Raw genomic sequence first — 16,173 nt, 5'->3', positions numbered from 1 at the left:
ATAACGTGTTTACAACACAATGTTGTAAAAAGAACAGCTACTCCAACAGGTAGTTTTGCCCCCCCCCTCCATGCCATTTGAGGTGATCCATTTTGATTTTATAGAAATGGAAAGGTGTCAGAACTTGTACTGGTGGTAGTGTGTGCGTTCAGTAAATGGGTGGAAGCATATCCACTGAAGGATTGTACAGCGATGAGCACTGCTAAGGTGATGCTAAAGGAGTACTTTTCACGGTTCGGCCTGCCCCGGGTCATATGGTCCGACAACGGCCCACATTTTGTTGGCGCCGTAATATTACAGATTTGCGCAGGTCTTCAGATTGATAAAAGATTCCATTGCGACAGGCATCCGTGTGCGTGTCTTATTGAATGCCAGAACGGCATATTGAAGAATAAAATTAGTAAAATCTGCACAGGGAATAAATTGAAATGGACGGATGCCTTGCCTTTAGCTTTGTTGTGCATGCGCACATCAGTGCTAGCGAGGACTGGACTCTTCCCCCTATGAGATTGACCTAGGCGGTTGAATGAAGTAGAATATTCTGTGCTTAGTATCTATTGTTACATCTTAATACAGAAGCTTTGTTTGATTCATCAGCAGGTACAGGAGGCTCTTCCTGTCAGATATGCCGGTCCGGGGCATTCTCTGCAACCAGGTGACTGGATCCTTGTAAAAAACTTCGAGAGAAAGTCATCGCTTGCGCCAAGATGGCGTGGGCCCTATCAAGTTCTCCTGGCAACGCAGACAGCGGTCCGTGTGGACGGCGGGAAGGCGTGGATACATGCCACGCATACTAAAAGAATTCCATCGCCGTTGAAAGAAGTGCCTGATCTAGACGACAAGGAAAAGACAGCTGCCTCCGAATCGAAGGAAATTGTCGCCAGTTCTCTGCCACAAAATCTGCCTGAATGTGATACAAAGCCTGAAAAGATTGCTACAAAGGAGAAAGGGCTAAGAGTGCCCCAACCCAATCCAGCCCAACTTGCATCGCTGCAGGTTGACACAAACCCTGCATCATCACTGTGGCGCCCACCATCTCTCGTTGCGCCACAGACTGGCTTCGAGCCTGAATCTCGAAGTGCACAAGCACTATTCGACAATCACAGAGTACCCGGAGCAATGCAGTACAATCTGCGTCCTCGAAATCAGAAGTGATCAGATCTTCGTTTCATTTTCTTTATTGCCTCGGTTTCCCATCACGGATGAAGTGGGAACCGTAGACCTAAGGGAGAGAGGCGCGGGAGTTGTGCAAATCTGACAGCTCAGGAACGTGGCTCCCCGGTGCTATCTTTGGAAACAAAATCCATGTGTTGATCACCCTGTGCGAACGAGCGGGGCTCATATTGTACAAAGGCAATTGATAAATGCTCCGGAGTTCTTTGAGCAATGTGCAGAAGCACGATAATCTTGCCCAACGTTTAGCAATCCAGGCTGCCGAGAACTGGCTTAAACACTTTAACATTTCTGAACTTACTGGTATTTCAACCAGTTCAGCGGTGAGAGGTATTCACGATGAACATTGTTGAAGAAGAAGAATCAAGAAAATGGCCGTACCAGCTTCTGCCCCGTCCTGCACCAATGCTGACAATGTAGTGAATTTAGAGACTGTAAAATTGCCGAAGAATAATTGCCGTAAAAGGTGTATGCTAACCGTCACTATAATCATGTGCATTATGAGTATATTAGCACCGATAACAATAGTCCTGGTATTATGGTATTTGGAAGAAATACGTCCATTAGGAGTATTCTTGCCTAAGAGAAATATTTCTGTCACTGAAAGCCCAGTTGATGTAATTTCCTATACTTTGTCCCCAATGGAGGAAAGACACATGGAAGGTTATGGAAATAACACATTACTTCTGATAATGAATATGATACATGCAATTCTGAGAAAAAACTATTGTTGGATATGTACCCATATACCGCAACATGGTGGGAAGGGAATAGGTTGGTATGTGCAGCCATTGCCGTTAAGCTCTGCATGTTACGCGTCCCTAAGTACACTATATTATGGGAAATGGAACAAGAGTGAAACGGGTCAATTAGATAGGACAAACATGGATGAATTTGAAGAAATAATAATGAAACCTGTAGGTTGCACTATATTTCGTAAAGCAAGACTAATAACACCAGTAGTAATGCCACAAGATAGATTATATGTGCCATATAAATCATCTGTAATCACGTTTCACATGAACCTAGAAGCGAATAAAGATCCAGTGCCCCCCTCCTATACAATAAATTGGAGTCCTCGCACTGTTCCATTTTGCTTGAAAAAGAAGAGCTCCTATTCAGTAGGAACATTCACAAGGTGTATGAACATTGCAATCCTTGAAAGAGAGGAAGAACCAGTATACATAGGTGATCCTGTCTATTTCATATGTGGGGAAAAAGCTTATTCCTGGTTGCCGAGAAATTGGAGAAGTACTTGTTACTTAGGGATTCTATTTCCAGGGGTATTTCTTTCAAGAACATCAGATATAGCAAAATTGTCTAGATCAAGGCCTCGGCGAAATGAGGAAGGAACAAGTTACTTACCTGTAACTGTTGTTCTCCGGCATGGGTCTGGCATGGATTCACATGCTCATGAATATTCCCCGTCGTCAGGCTGGGAATCCTCGGTAAAGAAAAATCAGTATCAGTTTTGTTTCTGATATGTCTTTCGTAGTAGTAACCAATCACTGATCTCTGCGTCATACTGACCACAGCCAATGACTGCCATCTCCCTAAGCCACGCCTCTGGCAGCCATCTTCAGATTTGGTAGCACGTGAAGTGGCAGTATGACCAAGTGAAGAGCCGCAGTAGGCGGGAGGGTTCGCATGTGAATCCATGCCAGACCCATGCCAGACCCATGCTGGAGAACAACAGTTACAGGTAAGTAACTTGTTCCTTCTCCAGCATGGGGTCTGGCATGGATTCACATGCTCATGAATAAAAGAATACATAGCAGTACACACATGCACAACCACGGGAGGTGGCAAAGGCTCAACATTAAGCACTACATCAAACTCAACATTAAGCATTCTTACCTCCTCACCAGACTCACCTTAGGCGAACAGGTTGCGCAGCACTGCTTGGCCGACCCTGGACCCCTCCCTGGAGTCCCGATCGACGCAGTAGAATTTCGTGAAGGTGTGCGTCGACCTCCACGTAGCAGCCCTGCAGATGTCCAGCAAGGGCACACCAGATAGGAACGCCGTGGTAGCCGCGATCGCTCTGGTGGAATGGGCTCTCGGACGGCTAGGCAGCGGTCGGTTTGCCAACCGATGACAGTACATGATACAGCCGGAGAGCCATCTGGAAATGGAAGCCTTCGAGAGAGCCTTCCCCTGATTGACAGGTCCAAAGTTCACAAAAAGTTGTGACGTCTTCCGAATACTCTTCGTGTGGTCCACGCAGAACTTCTGTGCTCTAGCAACATCCAGCGAGTGCAAAGTCCTTTCAGCCGGCGACAAAGGCGACGGGAAGAAAACAGGTAACACCAAGGGTTCGTTGAGGTGGAAGTCCGACGGCACCTTGGGCATGAAGGAGGGGTGCGTCCTGAGCACTACCCTCGTGTCGTGAAAAGTCAAGTACGGGGGCTTGCAGGAAAGGGCCTGGATCTCTCCCACCCGTCGTGCGGAGGTGATGGCCACAAGAAACGCTGTTTTCCACGACAAGAACTTCAACGGAGCTGAGTGCAGAGGCTCGAACGGAGGTCCCATGAGCTTGGTCAGCACCACGTTGAGCTCCCACACCAGGGCCGGGGCCTTCACCGGCGGGAACGATCTGAACAGTCCCTTCATGAATTCTTTCACCAGACAATGAGACCACAAAGACGTCCGTCCCGTGGTTCTGGTGTATCGGGAGATCGCAGCAAGATGAATCTTGATGGAAGCGTGCGCCAGCCCAGCCTTGGCCAGCGTCAGCAGGTACGGCAGTACTTGAGGAGCCGTAATCCGTAGAGGGTTAATCTTCTGTGCGTGGCACCAGACAGAGAACCTCTTCCATTTGTGTCCGTAGCATTTAAGAGTTGAGGACGCCCTAGCCTTTGCAAGAACCTCTCTGCAGTCGGCCGGTATGTCGTAACCTCCAAACTCTAACGCTGCAGGCGCCAGGCCTGCAAGTTCAGCGACTTCGGGTCGTGGTGGAGGATGGCGCCTCCTTCCCTGGAGAGAAGATCTGCATCCACTGGCAGCTTGATTGGCGGGGACGCTGACAAGTCCAGAAGGTCCGGGAACCATATCTGCCTCGGCCACGCAGGTGCGACGAGGATCATCCTGCACCATGACCTCTTGAGCTGGTTGATGAGCCGGATCAGCAGCGGCAATGGAGGGAACGCATATAGGAACAGGCCCTCCCAGGGGAACGAGAAAGCATCGCCCATGCTCCTCGGCTGGGGAAACCTGCTGGCGAACCTCCGGCACTTGAGTTTGTCGCCGTCGCGAACAGATCGATCTGGGGTGTGCCCCACCGTCGGAAGAGGCGGTCCACTAGATCCTGTCGCAGTTCCCACTCGTGGCACGAGCGCAGCTCCCTGCTGAGCAAGTCGGCGATGGTGTTTTTTATCCCTGCCAGATGAAATGGCACCAGAAACATCCCTTGGGCGACGGCCCAATGCCACAGATCCTGAGCCTCCTTGGACAGGGCTGGGGATCTGGTACCGCCCTGCTTCCTGATGTAGAACATGGTGGTGGTGTTGTCGGTGAAGATCCTCACCACCTTGCCCTTGAGGGACAGAAGAAAGGACCTGAGGGCCCAAAACACTGCACGGAGTTCCAGGACGTTGATATGGAGGGACTTCTCCGTCGGCAGCCAAAGGCCCCTCGTGTGCAGATTTTCGGTGTGCGCTCCCCACCCTTCCAGGGAGGCATCCGTGGTCATTGTCTTCTGGTGGTCCGGGGTCTGGAAGTCCATGCCCGCCGTCAGATGCGCGCGGGTGCCCCACCACCGGATCGCTCGTCGGAAGCTCTCGTCGAGTGTGATCCTGTCCTCGAAGCTGCCCGTCATCTGGATCCAGCGAGCGTCCAGGATCTCCTGTAACGGGCGCCTCCGAAGCCTGCACAGGCGGATGAGATAAATGCAAGAACACATCATTCCGAGGAGGGACTTGATGGACCTCACCCTGGCCGCGTCCGCAACCAGCATCCGCTGCACCTTGCCCAAGATGGCCCTCGTCCTTTCCTCCGACGGAGAGGCCAGAAGTGCCACTGTGTCGAGCTTCGCTCTCAGAAACCGTGCGTCTTGAGCGGGCACCAGGTGGGACTTGGCGTAGTTTATGGAGAATCCCAGGTCCGTGAGTAGTTGGACAGTCCTCGCCGTGTGCTCCGCGGCAAGCTCCTTTGTCTTTGCTCGGATGAGCCAGTCGTCCAGGTAGGGGTAGACGTGGATCCCCTCCAGGCGCAGCCGCGCCGCCACCGGTGCGAGGCACTTGGTGAACACCCTGGCTGCCGACCTCAATCCGAAGGGAAGGGCTCTGAACTGGTAGTGACGCCCTTGGACCACGAATCTGAGAAACATTCGGTGTCCCTTTAGGATGGGGGTATGAAGTAGGCATCCGCCAAATCCAACGACGACAGGAAATCGCCCTCCTCCAGTTGACCCAGGATGTGCTGGAGGGTGATCATCCGGAACTTCTGTGCCTTGATGAATTTGTTCAGTCGTCGTAGGTCCAGGATGGGACGCCATCCTCCCGTCTTCTTCTTCACGAGGAAATATCTTGAGTAAACTCCGGAGTCCCGAAGCCTCTTTGGGACGAGCTTGATGGCGCCTTTCTTGAGCATCGCCTTTACCTCCAAGAGAAGTTGAGGGACGTGATGTTCCTTCCTGGCCACGGGAGGTACGCGCGGGCACTTCTTTAGAAACTCGAGCGCGTGACCCTGGGCTAGGGCGTCCAGCACCCAACAGTCGATGGAGATGGAGATGGACTACCACACGTTGACGAAGCTCGCCAGCCGGCCTCCCACCGGGGTGCTTCGGTGGGGGCCCGACCCCACGGCCGGTTCAGTCCTGCTTCGACGAGGCTTTGCCGCCTTGTCCTCCTTGGCGACGACGGTGGGGTCCGCCCGACTTGCCACGTCCCCTGTAGGCTTCCTGTGACGACGAACGGGCCGATTGACGATAGGTGGAAAATCCGCCGCCGGAACCTTTGGAGGCACCCTGCTTGCCTAAGCCGCTCCGAAAGGGCGGCCGTTGTTGCTGGAGGACACCAAGAGCCCGGGCAGTCTCCGTGTCCATCTTGATGGCTTGTAGGGAATCGTCCACTGTTTTCCCAAACAGGTTGCTCCCGTCGAACGGCATGTCCAAGACTGGTCTGCACGTCCTGACGGAAGTCAGTTACCTTGAGCCATCCACGCTGTCTAAGGCACACGCCGTTGCCCAACTGGCGAAATCCAGTGTCAGCAATGTCCTTCGCTATCGTAATGGCGTGGTCCAACGCCACTTCTCCTTCCTGCAAGATCTCTAGGGCCTCCGCCCTCTTGTCGTCTGGTAGGAAATCCAGCAGGGGGGCGATTTTGTACCACAACTCCCTGTCGTAGCGGGCTACGATAGCCAAGGCGTTAGCAGCCTGAATCGCCGTCGCTGCCGATGAGATGACTCTGCGTCCCATCGTGTCCAACTTCTTTCCCTCGCCGTCCGACGGGGAGGTTGACGTACAGGCCGAGGCCCCCCCCCCGCTTTCTTCCTGGCCGCCGTGGAGACGACCGAGTCCGGGGTCGCTGTGCCCGAAGGCACAAGGGGGCCGCGTCCGGGACCCGGTACTTCTTCTCGTACCGATCCCTTCTCGCAGGCGTTGTGGATGGGTTCCTGAGGAGGGCGAGACCCTCATCCCAGATATCTTCCAGTAGAGGTACAGCGAGGACCGTCTTCCTCTTGGTCTCGCGCCGTTGATAAAGGAAACCTTCCTTCTTCTCTTCCGGGCAGAGCTGGAAAAGCTCGGATGCCCTGGCGATCATGGTATGAAACGAATCAATCTCGTTGGGCGGGGAAGCCCGGGGAGGAGGTGACGACGGGAGATCCTCGTCGTAAACCTCGTCGTCTGTGCCCGTCGCGGCCGTGTCAGTCCCCGTATCATCCCCACGGGTCGTGGATGGGGAGGAGGGCTGAGCAGGGCGCGATGTTTGAAAAGGAGGTGGAGGATGAATCCTTCTTCTCTTAGGAGGAGGGCTCCTAGAAGGGCCTGGCTCCGGGTCCCCCGTCGGGAGAGTTTCCTCCGTTGGTGGTAACGGCAATCTCGTCCTCATCTCCGAGCATAAGGACTGTATAGCCAACAAAATGGCCACCGAGTTGTCTTGCGGCACTGGTTCAGGGGAGTCCGAGGGGCGGTCAGGAGCCCCGTCGGCACCCTCGACGTTCTCGTCGTCTCCTATGTCAGGGTCCCTCCCGACGGGCTGGTCTTCTTCTCCGCCAACGCCGTGGCTTAAGACTTCGATCAGCTCCTCCTCAGAGGTTGAGGCCGAATCCACAACGACCTCCTGCCCCCCCTTTTTCTTCTCCGTCGGAGGTTTCACGGGGGTCCTGTCGATGGGCATGAAAGAGGACTCCCTCCGCGGTGGCAGGGAGACCCTGGGCCCCGAGGTCGCCACCACTGGTGTAGCCTCCACAGGCTGAGCCAGGGCCGCCGCGACTGTCTCGATAGAGGCCTTGGCCGGATGGATTAAGGCTTTCACCACCTTGGGTGCGCTCACCGCCTTCTCCTTGGGGGAGGGTCACCGCCTCGCTCCCCCTCCGATGGGGCCTTCGAGCTCGACCGGGGTCTCTCCAGGAGCTTCGCCGGGTGCTCGGCCTTCCTCTTACCCGAGCCAGAGCGTTGGCTCGTGGTTGATGGCGCCGGGGAGGATGCGCCCTGCCTGGCGCCCGTAGAGCCCGACCGTTCGGCGCTCCCGGTGCCAGCGGACTCGCGGTGCTTGGCCTTCTGTTGGACCCCCGTCGCCGGGGCGCCCTCAAAGGTCTTGGAAGACCGCTCGGACTTCTTCTTCTTCTCGCCTGACGGGCTCTTCCCTTCCAGCCAGTTGGCGAGACGCAGATGGCGGTCCTTCATGGTCCGCTCCGACATATTGTCGCAAAACGCACAGTCCTTCTCCACGTGCGTCTTGTCCTCATGCAGGCAATAGAAGCAAAGGGAGTGTTCGTCCTCCTTAAAAGACATTCTGAAGCTGGCATCCAGGGCAGACCCTGAACAGCTTTCCGGGCGTCGAGCTTCCCTTCTCCTGGGCCGTGATCGAGATGGGCCTGAGAAACTTCTGGAGTCCTCCAAAAGCGTGGCTCGACGAAGTCTTCACCCTTGAGGGGCGTAGAAGAATCTGACACGGGTCCCCGTTGATCGGATAAAGAAACGGTGGAGCTTGAGGCTCTTTTGACCGAAAAAGAGAAAATGTTCCTAGGAAAAAACGCAAAAAAAGCACTAAAGCTCGAGAGCAATAGCACAAGGATCCCAACACTTGAACGTGCGGTAAAAATCTGAAGATGGCTGCCAGAGGCGGGGCTTAGGGAGATGGCAGTCATTGGCTGTGGTCAGTATGACGCAGAGATCAGTGATTGGTTACTACTACGAAAGACAGATCAGAAACGAAACTGATACTGATTTTTCTTTACCGAGGATTCCCAGCCTGACGACTGGGAATATTCATGAGCATGTGAATCCATGCCAGACCCCATGCTGGAGAAGGAAGATTAATTGCATAAGATATAGCTAAATCATTCATACCATTTTGGGGTCAGGCAATACATTCATATAATATAAGACAACTGTCCAGAATTTTAGAGAAAACAATAAATGGAACAACGGATATATTGTATAATATGACCCTAGAGGAAAAAGCAATCAGACAAATGACACTTCAAATTAGGATGACTCTCGACATAATTTTGGCTGATCGTGGAGGAGTTTGTAAAATCGTGGGGTCACCGTGTTGCGTATTTGTAAGTGACTCCTCCCCTACGATTTTTGAAGCGATAAAGAAATTATACGTCCTGAGCACTGAACTCCATCCTCCAGAAGGTAGTTGGGAATTATAAGCTCCTGGTTTTGGGAATTATTACCCTCATGGGGATGGAAATTGGTTTTAGCTGCAGTGCTCGGAGTTTTCTTAACATGTTGTTGTTGCATACACTGCCTACCAATAATTTGCACTGAAGTAAGTGATGAATGCATACACCTGGTGACACAGAAAAAAACTCCTGGACTGAATTCAAATACAAATCATGAAATGAAAACAGCGAAAGAATTCATGTTAATGTTGAGGATAATGATGACCATTATAGCAGTATGCAGAGTTCAGAATCAGATACATGGTCAGAGGAAGACGCAATGTTTGGTTGATGCGTTTGGCTTACGGCCAAGAGGAGGGTTTGTGAGTCTAGAAATTACCCTTCCATAGCATAGACGGTATATTTTGTTGGCCGAAAACCAACCGCATCATACATTCAGCATTGTTGGTACAGACTCATGAGGATAACCAGAGAGCGTCCATTTTGTAGGAATAGAATTCGCCATTTTGATGGTTTTTGCTTTTCTTTCTTCTGTTCAAACTGCTTTGCTGTAAGTGAATTCTGTTTCGTTCTTGCTCATGCATAGAGAGCAAGGCCACAAGTTACATATTGAAATGCAGCCCAGACAACCCAGACAGCAATACCCCGGTCGCCTGCCTCACAAGTCCTTGGAAGTAAGCAACAAGGCATTTAATCACTATGCAGGTGCCAGCTAGTCTCGCTGGAGCGGCAGACACTATAGAAATGAACAGTTAAAGGCTGAATTATGCTCTCTACTGCGGCCCTCCTTCATTGAGCCCCTGTAGATCGAGCTGACCTCTAGCCCACGAATAGAAACTTGAAGATAGTGAGGCCTGGAATGTGTCTCTTCCCTGCACACAGCTTGCTTGTAAGAACAAGAGCGTTATGTTCCCTAACACAAAGAATAGTGTCTGCATCTGTGCTAATTGCAAACTGTTGCTAAATGAATGTCTGAAGGGGGCCATATTCGTCATAATTGTCAATCATCAAACCATTGCAAAGAAATATACATTATGGGCGGTTTTCAATGTGTCACTACTGATAATAAGATGATAATTTTGTATATATGTAACTGTTGTAAAATGCTCGCTCTCTTGCGTCCCACGAGGTCTGGGTGACACACGTTACGGGACGTGAGATCCAGTCGGCCGACTGAGACTATTTGCTTTGCAATAAACCCTAGATTTTGGGACCTGAACCTCATGTCTGGCGTATCAGTTCGTGTGTGATGATTGTGTCTTGTTTCCATACGCGAGGGTTCCGTAGGGGCCCCATCACTATCCGGATTTTTCGACCAGTGTCCAGACACAAAGGAGATCCTACGAACTGGTCAAGAGGCAACTAAGGCTTCGCTGCGTCCCCTATGCTCTCATCCTTCCAGTGAAGTTGCGAATCCAACATGGAGGCAGATCGCATTTCTTCGAGAACCCCACCGAAGCTATGACATATATAGAGGCGTCTATCCCTATCCCCCCCAGAGATCAGGCACAGGATCAGAACATGCTACCACGACCAGATGATGACAGACTAGGCCCAGCTGACTGAGCCGGGTGTAAAGTGATATCCTTTTACGTGCTTCGGGGCCTCTAGCTGGGATGAATGGCTCCAACTGATAATAATTGTGAAAGTTGGCATTAAGGGCCTCTGTTGATGGAGGCCATGCGGCTGCAACGAGCAACCCTCAGGAAAGTTCCACAGGGTATGGGGAATAGGATACATCATCGGGTTGGGGTTGATGGTGCGGGAGGGGGTGGGGGCTGGGGACAACGTTTGGCCACAACTGGCAATTGTTTAAAATCAGAGAGTTTGGTTTCGTCGAGCACAGCTGCAATGGCTGACAGCACTCATAACCCAAGTCACAGAACTGTAACAAAGGAAGACTATGGCGCAGGTTGATAGGGGTATTTCCATCAAACTCCTTTCATGGAACGTCCGTGGCCTCAATATCCCGATAAAGGCCTGGTAAACTGCAGCATATATTACCAGACATAACCCCCAGATCATACTACTACAAGAGACACATGTACTTGGTCAAGTCTGTACTAACTTTCTCCCGAGGTGGGGTCCACTAAGACATTATACTGAATATTAATTCCATTCCACGGGGGTACTCACACTGATACACCCGAAACTGGGTTTCCACCTCCCAGATACCAAAGTAGATGCCCAAAGGAGATATGTATTGGTCTGGGGAGAGGTGGCAGAACGAGAGGTGGTTATAGTCAACACTAATGGTCCCAACATCGATGATCCCGATTTTTACAACACCATACATAACATGTTAACCACTGCTGATGACGCAGCAGTAATTTGGGGGAGAGACTTCAATACGATCCTTGACCGGTCCTCAACTTCCCTCAGATCCCCAATTTAGACTGCATTAGCCATACGGCACATAATGCAACAAATGTCCATGGTAGATATATGGCGGGAACTACACCCCCAGGAAAAGCGTTTCACTTTTTATTCATCAGTACATGATTCTGAGTCCCGCATTGATTACTGGCTTATTAGCTCAACCCTTTCAAACACGGTCTTGAACTGTGAGATCTACCCACGTACACTCACGGACCACTCCCCAATATCAATCACCCTAACTATCTGCAACACTACACCGCGGACCAAAACTGGAGAATTCCCCCCGCTATGCTAAGGGACCCACACGTGTGTGCATCATTACACATCGAAATAGAGGAATTAATTAAATTGAACGAAGGATCTGTAGACCGATATGCCACGATATGGGAAACATTCAAAGTATGGGTGCGAGGGGCAATCATGGCCAAGTCCACTGGACTACTGAGATCTGTCAGGAGAGAATTAGACACTATGGAAGCTAAGCTTGAAATACTTGAGTACACCACCACACATAGCAAAGAAGCCTTTTCTGGCATACACATGACATTGGGTGAATTCAATAAACTTGTTGAACGGAAGGTCCAGTACATGGCTGCCCCAGCCCGGGCTCGAAGATATGGGGAAAGCAATAAGACAGGGAAATTCCTGGCTCAGATGCTCAAGGCTGAGAGCCGCCATACCCCCATCGCTGCCATCCAGACGCCCAATGGGTACATGGTGAATCGTGATCATGACATCAATGATACGTTTACCGAATTTTACAAGACACTATACTCCAACCAATACACCAAATCAAGGGAGGAGATAACAGATTATTTACATGCACTCGATCTCCCGACTCTCACCTCAGAAACACAAACGCTATTAGATACCCCCATATCGCTAGAGGGAATAACAGAGGCGATTAAAGCGTTAACCCTGGGCAGGGCCCCAGGAACAGACAGTCTGGGAGGCGAACTATATAAAGAATTTGAAGACATACTAGCACCGGCCCTGCTAAAAGTTTGGGAAGAGGCAATGGAACGGGGAATGCTGCCAGACACTATGCGTGAAGCAGTAATAACGGTCCTCCTCAAGCCCTGGCCACCCCCTCAAAACATGGGCTCGTACAGACCCCCTTTCACTTATCAATACAGATGCGAAAATCTTTGCTAAAATGTTGGCGACCAGACTATTGCCCTATATGCCCATATTGGTTCACATCGACCAAGCTGTCTTCATACCGACTAGGTCCACGCCCCTGAATCTGAGACGAGTCTTCGGAATGATGGCACAAATAAACTCAAGGGCGAATGCGGTTGTAGCGTCTCTAGATGCCGAAAAGGCTTTCGACTCCGTCTCCTGGTCGTACCTATTTTTGTTTCTCGAGAGATTCGGGCTTGGTCAATATTTTGTAAAATGTGTCCGGCTACTCTACACGTGCCCGTGTGCGAGGGTACTATCCAACCAAACTATGTCACCATTATGTCTGCTAGGTAGGGGTACCAGGCAGAGGCGCCCCTTCTCCCCCATTCCGTTTGCGCTCACAATAGAGCCTATGGCTGAATACCTGCAGCATAACCATACGCACAGGGGTCTAAGAATGACCGGGGCACCGCAAATCTCCCTGTATGCAGAGGACACTCTACTATACATCTAAAACCCTGAGGAAAATGTGGCACCCATTATGGCGGAGATCGAGAGGTTCTCAGAGTAGTCAGGATATAAAATTAATATATCCAAGTCTGAACTGTTTCCGCTTACTCCCAACACTAGAGACATGTCCAACATACAGGGGTTTAAATGGTCCCCTGTACGCGTCAGCTATCTGGGGATCATGATATCAAGAGATAAAAGCACACTACATGCAGATAATCATGGGGAACTATTACAATCCCTCTCCGTCAAATTACAACTTTGGGCCAAACTCCCCATATCCCTTTACGATCGAATATCACTTCTAAAAATGGTGGTGCTCCCCAAACTATTATATCTTTTCTGTAACATCCCGATCTGGCCGGGCAGAACATTCTTTACAAAACTCAACACATTAACCACTACATTTGCGTGGGGTGGGGGGGTGAAGAGAACTGCCAGGCTGAAATGGTCCAAAATGGCGGAACCTTTCGCAAAGGGTGGGATCTCGGCACCTGATTTCGAACTCTATTACTTAGCATCGCAGGCACACTTTGCGAGACATTGGTTCGACTCGGAGGACACAACAACGCATATTCCCTTGGAAAGATATGCGGCATCCCCCTCGGACTTACGAGCAGTAATGTTCGATCCCAAACGAAAAGACTCCTGTGAATATGACCCTGTGAGCGCTACTGCACGAGCATGGTTTAAGATATACAGGAGAATCGATCTCACAACCCCATACGACCCAGAAATACCGTTATGGAACTTCCCTGGTATAACACCCACATTTGATAAGGCACTACAGCGGGCGTGGGACCCAAAGAAACAGTTTAAGATGCGTGACATGTTCCCGGGGGGCAGGTTTTGTGAACTAGAAGACATTCCCGAGGCAGTGGGTGGGGGGTAACTTAAACAATTTAAATTTCACAGAATGAAAGCCGCCTTTACTGCCAAATGGCCCTCATCCCCAGCAGAACCGCCTATACACAAATGTATTGGGGTCATGACAGAAACAGGTGGACACAGGAAAAGTGTGTCCGCACTATACAAGTTAATCCAAACACACTCCAAAACATGTAATAACATTAAAGAGACCTGGGAGCGGGATTTGGGAGTGGAATTGTGTGAAACCACTTGACTGAGGTACTGCCAGCTGACTAAACATGTTTCTATGAACTCATGGCTGTGCCTGGTCCAATTTTAGATACTAAATCAACTTCACTATACCCCCGCCAAGTTGGCTAAGTTTGTAGACAGTCGTACGGTGAAATGCCCCAAATGCGATGGTATATTGCCGCAGGATTTTTCATCGCGGGACTGTTCATCGCCGTTTTTTTATCGTAATAAAATCATCTTTTTGGGGCGGGGAGGGGGGGGGGTTAAAAATTAAATAAACCCCCCCCAAAAACCAACATTTTTTTCGATAAAAAAATGGCGATGAAAAGTCCCACGACGAAAAATCCTGCGCCAAAATAACGTAGAACCTTTGCGATGCGCCCAAGGCAGACTCGTACCATATGTACTGGGCCTGCCCACCCGTGGCTAAATTCTGGGGGGAGGTGGCAGAAATCCTAGAAGACATCACCACAATTCCGGCCACATCCTCCCCGCTGAAGTACCTATTTGGGGGTATCGGCAAAGTGGCGGTAACCACTAGACGTTTGTTTAACGTGGCATGTGTTGCAAAGCGAAACATACTGAAATGCTGGAAATCCACAGAAGCCTCCAGGAGTGTAGACTTTTTGAACAACTTGTTAATGATCAATGAGTGTGAGGAACAATTTATTATAACTCTACCATCGGCGTGCCGACCTAAGGACATATGGGCACTATTCAAACTTTATCCATGTAACATGCTTCCTGAAGAAAAAAACAATACGCCATCGACTTCCTAAACACATGTAAACAATATGACATACGTAAACAGATGTGTATACTTCCTTGTTATGTATTTATTGCTGTAATGTGCCGATTGCCAGCAAGTTCAGTCTCGATGTAACTCTTTGAACAAAAATTAAAAAAAAGAATTTAAAAAAAGAATTCGTTTGAACTTGTGCCTGACCAATGAGATCCGTCCCAGAAGGGGGTCAATCTTGAAAACTCAAAGTTTTTGCCGTTTTTGTAACAATCAATTGCAGATGGAAACGTTATCACATTTAGTAGTGAGCTGTCCAGCTTTAACTAGCATGCAAGGAAAGTATTTTAACAAACTGTTTCAATTTAATCTTTATCAAACTGAAGACAAAATATAGAGCCAGTTACTATCTACCTGGTGAACCACTGTACAAACTGCACTAGCACAAAATGTTCAAGCAATACTCCCTGACAAAGATAAGTTATAAGTAGAATGGTGCCATGCTTGAACACTGTCTCATGTGTATTATAGAGATGTATTGCTAATATTTTACTGACTGCATTATCTTCTTGGGTTTAATAATTAACTTAACTTCATCAATGAATTGCAAAGTGTATAAAATGCAAGTGTAATCCTGGAAACACAAATTTGAACTCTGTGAACTAATAGTGCCAAGATGTATGAATCATTTTAATATGTATGAAAAATTTGAAAGGTTGATTTAATCAACCAAACAAATAAAATAAAAAAAGAGGTTCAAATTTTATAAGTGGCTATCTGCCGATTGCTATTAAGCTATTGTAGCAAATGTAAATTCGCAGCAGCTAGCATATATAATTGTAGTAAGTGTAAATTCTTAGCAGCTAGCATACATGTATTTTCAGCAAGTTTCTTCTTTTCAGCTACTAGCAACAGTTATTTTCTGCCCCATAGAATATCTGGGCAGTGAGTGCCATCTTGTCAGGCAGCCAATCAGTATTATCTATATTGGCTTAGTAATTTGAACTAATAGTATGCTGTATTTTTCTGTTTTGCCATACAGATGGTCCCAGTGCACATTCAGGCCTGAGGCCCTCTTCGCTGTCCCCTGTATTTATGTTCGGGACGTTGCGACTGTTTAAGAACTTCGTTCCAACTAATCCCTTGGTGGTATTTTTCTTCCGCTAATATGGTAAGTCTATCACCCTTAGTCATAACTTTGAGTCTGTTCCATCACTGTGCATTGGCTGGATTGTAAGATATTTATTACATCACAGAGTGTTGCTGACTTCTGGTCCAAAAGCCACGGCTGCAGAAGATATTGTGAGCTTGGGAAATGTATTTGCCCAACGACAAGGTTGGTGATGAC

The 16,173-nt window shown here is 49.4% G+C and overlaps 1 protein-coding gene and 1 long non-coding RNA gene across 3 annotated transcripts in view; one reads left to right on the top strand and one right to left on the bottom strand.

The window, feature by feature from the left end:
* The window catches only part of LOC138514139 (uncharacterized), a 338,787-nt gene that overhangs the window by 163,842 nt on the left and 158,772 nt on the right, over nt 1-16,173 (bottom strand). The window lies entirely within an intron of this gene.
* The window catches only part of LOC138514140 (uncharacterized), a 59,910-nt gene that overhangs the window by 43,064 nt on the left and 673 nt on the right, over nt 1-16,173 (top strand). Inside the window, exons 2-3 of the long non-coding RNA XR_011281881.1 lie at nt 15,868-15,996; nt 16,082-16,161. This is a non-coding gene — a long non-coding RNA (uncharacterized lncRNA). The remainder of the gene's footprint in view (nt 1-15,867; nt 15,997-16,081; nt 16,162-16,173) is intronic.

Source organism: Ambystoma mexicanum, chromosome 12, assembly GCF_040938575.1.
Source record: "Ambystoma mexicanum isolate Mex_15411 chromosome 12, UKY_AmexF1_1, whole genome shotgun sequence".
Lineage (NCBI taxonomy): Eukaryota > Metazoa > Chordata > Amphibia > Caudata > Ambystomatidae > Ambystoma > Ambystoma mexicanum.
The sequence above is the reverse complement of the archived record's forward strand: the minus strand, read 5'-3'. Positions and strand labels throughout refer to the sequence as shown.